Here is an 8,100-nt window from a genome sequence, read left to right on the forward strand (position 1 = left end):
GGCTGCGAGCACAGTTGGAAGGCTGCATCAGTTTTGCAGTTAGTGCTGTGGTCCTATTATCTGTCATCTTAAAGCGAAGGATAGGAAAAGGGTTTAGACTTTTTTGGGGAGTAGCACAACTACAACCCATTCCCATTTGTTGCTTAGCAACCCGAAACAACTCCCATTAGCAGCTTTTCCTGTGGACACTTCAGATACCCTTTCCCCCACTTCTGAAATTAAGAAGTGATGCTTAAGACTTTTGTTATTGAGGAAAAAAGCCAACAATAAGGACCAAATGGTAAGTGCCACGTATGCAGAAAGATTCTGTTTCCAGCACTGTGCTAGAGTAGTCGCTCTTCTGAGATTTATGGGTCTGTGAAACAAAGAGATGGGCTTTTAAAATAATATATGTTTATGTATGTACTTTATTGCAAATTCTCGTGCTCTGTGTCAAAACCCCTCGGCTTAGGACTCTTTAAAATGATTCTAAATTTAACACAGACTCATTGAATAACATTTATAAAATGGTGTATGAAGAAACACATAATTGTATTCTCTCTAAGCCTTACTCGAGGATTCTAAAACATCTTTAAAAACATTGAAAGAAGAAACATGATTAATAAAAGTTCAGAGACAGATCTGGCTCTTACCTAGACCTCAGTCTGAAATGGCAATCCTGCCTCCAGAAGTCTCAGAATGAGACTGTGCCTGAGAGCTGTTTCCTCCTGTTTTATATTCTTCTCTAGGGCTGGGATTAAAGGTGTGTACTGCCTGGTTTCTATAGCAACTAGTGTGGCTACTAGGATTAAAGGTGTGTGTTACCACTGCCTGGTCTGTAAAACTGAGCAGTGGGGCTGCTTTACTCTCTGATCTTCAGGCAGATGCCACGACAGAAAGGATTTTAGTAAAGAGGCTGCTACAGGATCACTGGTCCACATCTCACTTCTGCTTCAAACCATGAGGCCGAATTGATATGGGATACCACTCTGTATGCTATGAATACCATTGATTAATAAAGAAGATGTTTGGGGCCTGTGATAGAGTAAAGCAGAGCTAGGCAAAGAAAACTAAACAATGCTGGGAGAAAGAAGGCAGAGTCAAAGAGAAAAGCCATGTAGCTCTGATAGAGATAGATTCTGGAACTTTACCTGGTACGCCACAGCCTCATGGCAATACACAGATTAATAGAAATGGTTAAATTAAGGTGTAAGAGTTAGCCAATAAGAAGCTATAGCTAATGGGCCAAGCAGTGATTTAATTGATTCAGTTTCTGTGTGGTTATTTCGGGGCTGAGCAGCCGGGAACAAACAAGCAGTCTCCTACAACAAATTGGCATACCAACGTGGTTGACTATATCGACAGAAAACCTGAGAAAGCTTAAAAAGAAATTCTAGGCAAAAAAAAAAAAAAGATTTAAGCATGGCTTAATGCCATGGCTCCTTTAAGAGAAGTTTTCCTGAGTCAGCAGTAGCAGAAAAAAAAGCCACACAGTTTTGAAACAGCAGCTTTCTGGGTCATGCTGCCAGCGTGAACTCTGGCTCTTTCAGTAGGCTGAGCATTTAAATGGGGTTTGTGGGCAACGTGCTGCAAGCTATTTGGTGGCAGCATGGGCCAAGTGGTTATTAGAGTTGAGGTAGTGAGGACAGCTCCCACCAGGCAATCTCAGAGGCAGTGATCAAACTTCTGCCATGTTGGACTGCCTTGAAGCTGCTTTTTCAGAAAGCCAGTGCATCCAGTCAAGACGGTGAAGACACCAGGCTGTATGATACTCCCTGTTCCCTTTCACCAGGCTGACCACGCACCTGTCACTCAGAGAGGATTTGGTAAGGAGGGGATATATAAAATGCTAGTGGGGCTATATCTAATTCCACATAAGATGGCATAAGAAAACCAGTCTACTTTGCCTTCCACTGAGTACAGCCACGAAACATAATACAGGGATCAGCTAGTGCACACACAATAAAACTGGGGAAGCAGAATTCCAAGAACTACTGAACTAGTAAGTAAATAATTACTACCTTCTACTATTCCCTAGCCATATGCATGACTACCTGGGTTTAGAAGTAGGCACCTGGCGCAGAGAAAGCTCTAGAAAGCACCCCTGTTCCATAGGGAATGGCAAAGTCTAATACAGGAGAGTTGGTCTCACTTTCATTCTTTCTCCCCTCCCCTCCGTTCTGCTCACTCTCCTTCTTCTCACTCTGTGTCTCTGTCTCTAACACTGACACATGCAAGCTGTAGAAAACTGGTATGAGGGCTGTTTGGGTGTTACAGCCGTGTGTGTCACTCATGGTCCTGTAAGTGATCTTAGTGAACCCACCAACTTTATCAGCTGGACTCGACAGTGTCTTTAAGTCTGCCTGCTCCTTCTGTATTTGGGGTGAATAGATGCTTCTTACACATTTCCCCCCAAATAAGTATGTAGTAAAACTTAAAAGTATGGCTGAAGCATATCATCAGAGGCTCACGTCAGGGGTCCTCATCAGCTGCTCTTTACTAAATACTTTGAGATAGGCTCTATGGCTGAACTTGGAGCTCACTAGCTGAGAAAGGTTGTTTGTCTAGCAAACTCCAGAAATCAGCTTCTCTCTGCCTCCTTGGCACTGGTATTATAGCAACCCACCACCACACCTTGCCTTCTCCATAGGTTCCAGGTATCCAAACTGATGCCCTTGGACTTATGCGGCCAGTACTTGTATTAGCTGAGCCACCTTTCCAGCCCTAAATTTACATTTTGAAGAAAATAAAAAATGTGTTTGGTGCATAAACTTCCTTTATTCATGCTCTGGTACTCCAAAATTTGTGTGTATGTGTGTGTGTGAGAGAGAGAGAGAGAGGCTCTGTCTCCTAGGCTGGCTTCAAGCTTACTGGCTTCTAGCCTCTATATTACACGTGCTGGTATTATACTACCATGCTCAGTCCCTTCCATATAAACTGCTAACGTTGAATTCACCAACTACTAACTGTGTCAAATTGTATCACATGCGGTACATTCCAGTCGCACAAACTCCAGTTATTAATGAACCCATCGAGAGACAGCAATGAACTCTGTTTTGGGTACCAGAAGGCAAGGTCAAAGCCAGTTGACCAGCTTTAGGAGTCAAAACTAGTAGAGAATTTGTGAGTATCAGATGGGCTACTTAACCTGGGGATGAGCTTCCCCCATCTTGCTGTCATTGCTGTTTTAACCATATTAGCCAAATGGATTAATAATTCTGATTCAGTATTCACTCATTTATCAAATATTAAAACACTATCTTCTTGTTTTATTAGTCTTCAGAGTCATTCAACAAAAAATGTAATGCCAGCTATAAAGCAATCATGATTCACAAATATAGCCGAAATAGTAAAAAACAAGGCATAAAGAATCAACTTCATTTGGGGGCCACTTTTGTTTTTAAGCTGTGGTTCTGTGCGCTCACCCGTCCTAGCTAGGCAGGAGAGGATATGGTAAGTGCTGAAGTGTCTTGTATTACCTTCTTTTCTGAATAGGACATCTAAAAGTAGCATTTGACTCACAGTATGCATGCTAAGTATGCGTATGAAAATGCCACAATGAAACCCATTACCATATATGCTAACTGAAGATTAACTTAAAAGGGGGCTGAAAAAAGAAATTGGCAAGTGATATAAGCCGTTGGTATACAGAGAAGGAAATACAAGAGATTGTTAAACAAACTGAAGCTCCATGTACCCATAGGTCATGTTCTTCTATATGTTGTGAGAATTCTAATTGGTCTTAATAATAAAAACTAGAGTCAGATATTGGGTAAATACTGAAAGATCAGAGAAGTAAAGGAACCACCTAGTAGAGAGACCTTTTACCTATACCGAATCCTCAGCCCCAAGTGGGCAAGATCCTGTCTCCACAAATTCTCAGACTGAATGCCTTGAGCTCCTGTCTCCTCCTGCCTTATATTCCTCTCTCCAACCAGCCATATCCCTTCCTGTCTCTGCCTCCCTAGTGTTGGGATTAAAGGTGTGTGACTCCCAAGCAATGGGATTGAAGTTGTGAGCCATCATCACCCAGCTCTGTTTCTCCATTTAGACTGGTCATTTCGTGTGACCCAGGGTGTCCTTGGACTCACAGAGATCCATCTGCTTCTGCGTGTTGGGATTAAAGGTGTGTGCCACCACTGTCGGGCCTGTATGGCTAACTAGTGGCTAGCTCCACACTCTGATCTTCAGACAAGCTTTATTTGTTAGGCCACAAACAAAATATCACCACATCTATGGCTGCTTGGCAACAACTCAAGTTTGTCAATATACTCTTCGGGGAAGGGTGAGAATCTGTTGCTCTCATCCATTGCTTCCGGGTGGATAAACAGGCACAAGCCTTAATGACTAATCAATGTCAACACAGGAATGCATATTCTCTGTGTTTCTGGATCAAATACAGGAGGGGCTCGTGTGTGCTGGGCAAGTGCTCCACAATGAAGCTTCACAGTGAGCCCTTGGGTTTTTAGACACTAGAGTGGATTGAGAAGATGGCTCAAAGGGTAGAGCACTTGCCATGCAAGCATTTAGACCTAGAATGTAGGTTTCCATCCCGAGAACTTACATAAAAATGTCTGTATTGAGACTGACCATCTTATGATCCATTTACAGTATTTTTTCAATTGCTTAAGTCATTCATAGCATTATTTGGTTCCTTGGGCATAGATGTAAATGTTATTTAAAGACCTTGTCTGGTAATTCCAGCATCTAGGTCATTTTAAAGCTATGATGGTTAATCTTGTTTTTTTTTGGGGGGGGGACTAGATAGAGATGCTGAGGGGGTTAATAAAACACACTTCCAGTTGTATCTGTGAGGGCATTTCCAGAGAGGACCAACAGGTGGGAAAGCAACTGAGAGGAAAAGATCCACTCTGAATGTGGGGGGCACCACTCAACAGGCTAGGGAGGCAGATGAAAAAAAAGTGGGAGAAAGCTGGTCAGCTCATGCTCACTCCCTTCCCGAGTGCAAGTGTTACTGCCACTGTCACTGTGCACAGCTGACCTCCTGACTGACTGTCACTGCTGCTGTCACTGTGCACAGCTGGCCCCGCCTCCTTCACTCTTCTTATGCAGGCTCATACCAGTGAGTCTTAAGGAAGCTTCTAGACTTCAACTTTGAACTATGCCCATCATTGCCCATATCATCCCCGTTGTGAGGCTTCTGGCTTTTTTGGAGTGGGTAATTATTTAACTGAACACCTACTAGGCTCTAAGGTTCCCCAACACATCAAGTTTGAACTAACACCCAATCATACAAGCCAATCCAAAAAAAAATTTCCCATATATTTCTTTTTCTCTTTCTTTTGAACCTGTTCCTCTCGGATCTGGATGATGCAGGTGGCATTTAGGGGGGTGGTTGTTTCTGTAATGTATCACATGTTTCTAGTTCTTTATGTATCAAAATGTTTTAGATATTATCCTGGAAACTGTGAATGTTATTTTGTACATACTTCAAGTTCTATTTTATTCCTCAAGGGTAAAAATACCAAGCAAACAACTGAGGTGTTTAGACTTGCACTGTGAACTTTGTCTCACGTTTTGTGGGTAGCAATTCCCATCTCAGTTCAGGAGTTTGTCATGTGCATGGTGTTTCAGGGACCAGTCCTTGAGTCCTATGTGGTTCACAGAAGTGGAGGATGCGCTCTTGTAGTTCCCCCACCCTCTACAATTCACCAGGTGTGGCTGTTAGACGATGCTTTGATGGTCTTCACAGACTGAACAATGGTGACTCGGATTCTATTATGGGTTTAGCCAGTCCTGCTCTGCCACCTATGACTGTGATCCACTCCCAAAGCAAACAATATCCCTTCCCCAAACATGTATTGAAGGGGACATTCAGTCATGCACATTTTTATGTTCTAACTCCCTCTACAACTGTTTGCTTACTTTTCTGAATCTCACAGTAGCTTTTACAATGCCTGGTGTTTATAGATAGCATCAGGTTGAGAAATGGTTTGTGAAGTTTATATCATCATGTAAACGCCTTTTGTTTGACACATAAACATACATTATCCACGCCAAAACTACATTAATATAATGAAGAGTATATAGCAGTGTCGGTTTGAACTGGGCGATATTTACACATAGGTGTTTTAGACTATGTCTATATACTTCATATGGAATATACTTTGCATGTTACTTCTTATCCTGTATCCTTTTTAAGATGCCTTGTGGCTATTCTCAGTTGTCAACCTGACTACGCAGGGAATTAACTAAGTGACTTGGTACACGTGTGAAGGTTTTTAATTAAATCATGTTAAATGGGAAAGCCCACTTCTAATCTGGATCTTTTGAGGTGGGAAGATTCACCTTTAACCAGGACCACACCTTTCTGTTGGTGGTGTGTATAACAGACACAAAAAAGGAAGCCTGCTCTCTCTGCCGGGCTGCTCGATGGCAAGTCCATTTTTACACTGGCATCAGAACCCACTTCTTTGGGATTCCAGTGTATACTTTAAGACCAACTGAGGTATCTAGACGGACTGTGGACTGCGCACCTACTGCATTTTTGGACCTTCCCTTGGTAGACAGTCATTGTTGGACTAGCTGGACCATAACATGTAAGTCAGTCTAATAATTTGTGTGAGTGCACGTGTGTGTGTGGTTTGTAAACCTACCAAGTAATTCTCAAACACCTCTTTATCATATTATATATACATATATATTCACTCTATCAGTTCTGTTCCTATACAGAACCCTAATAAGATGATTTACAATATGAAAAATGAAGTATATCCCTTGATAATAAAACCCTTGGCTCCTCACTTAACATTTTTTCTAACATTTTGCCATGAAATAATATATTTAAACCAATAAGAGTGAAAATTGAATAAAAAGATAATCCCTTGAATTATAAATAAATACACATTTAAGTCTTACATTGGTATGGATAACTCAGCAAAGAATATTTAAAATGAGTTCAAGTAAACAATGCTCTGCAGTATTTAAAATAGAAGAGCACAACTACAGCCTGAGATTTTGGTTCTAAGTCTCATTCTGTTTCTTAGTGGCTGTGTGGCCTTGAGTAAGTGGCTTCAGCTCTCTGGGTTTATTTCCTTGTTGTTGAATGCAGAAAGCAGCTCAGGATAGTGGGTGGGTTAGTTAGTCAGGGATATGGTGTAACTAACTATCCCTTTAGCACCTATACACTACTCAGACACTCTATTACTAGCAGGAACACTAGCGCTTCCTCATGAACTCCAAAGGACTTAATCTATGACCTGCTTACTCAACTACTAATCTTCATCAAAATAGAGGTGCCCCCTTACTTCCAGGAATCAGATCTGCAAGGAAAGTCAGCATTAAAAGGACACGTTTTTCCTTGACTGCGCCATCTAGTGGTACACATTGTGTTCAAGGCTAGTTACCCAGAAAAATAAACTGTCACAGGAACTTGAAATGTCAGTAGGCTGGAGCCAACTGGCTGAAGCCACAAAGGCACCGAGGAGCCTCTCGCTTCCCATCAGCTACGGGATTGTTTCTGTATCTTTAAGCATGTTAACATATGCACTAGTATGTTAGTGGCATTTACCATACCAAACCCCAATATTTTTTATGACACTGATTTTATGAATATAATAAAGGAATAAGAATAAATTATGTGGGAGGCATTTAGGATACAATAAAACAGGAGGGTTTTTGTTTGCTTGCTTTTTTCGAGACAGGGTTTCTCTGTAGCTTTCGAGCCTGTCCTGGACTAGCTCTTCTAGACCAGGTTGGGCTCGAACTCACAGAGATCCGCCTGCCTCCGCCTGCTGGGTGCTGGGATTAAAGGTGTGTGCCGCCAACGCCCCGCAAAACCGGAGTATTATGCAAACAGAGCTGCATTTGTAAATCCTGTGATAAACAAGAGGGGGAAGGCCTCTTTGTATAGAGTTCAGAAAGGACAGAGATGGAATGAAGTCAGACTAGTGACGCTGGCAGGGGTTTACACACGCTCAAGAGTTTGACTACCATTCTAACAGTGAGAAAAGATGGACGGGCTTAAGCAGGAAGACATCAATTAGACTTGGCACTCTAATTCACATTTTCAAAAGTTCACTTGTGGAAACCATTAAGGCAGGAAATAAAAATGTCTGCCCAGATGAGCCGAAGTGATTTGGACCACACTGTGAAAGTTGA

The sequence above is a fragment of the Alexandromys fortis genome, unplaced genomic scaffold, assembly GCF_014885135.2.
Source record: "Alexandromys fortis isolate MF-2015 unplaced genomic scaffold, M_Fortis_MF-2015_v1.1 scaffold_79, whole genome shotgun sequence".
Classification (NCBI taxonomy): domain Eukaryota; kingdom Metazoa; phylum Chordata; class Mammalia; order Rodentia; family Cricetidae; genus Alexandromys; species Alexandromys fortis.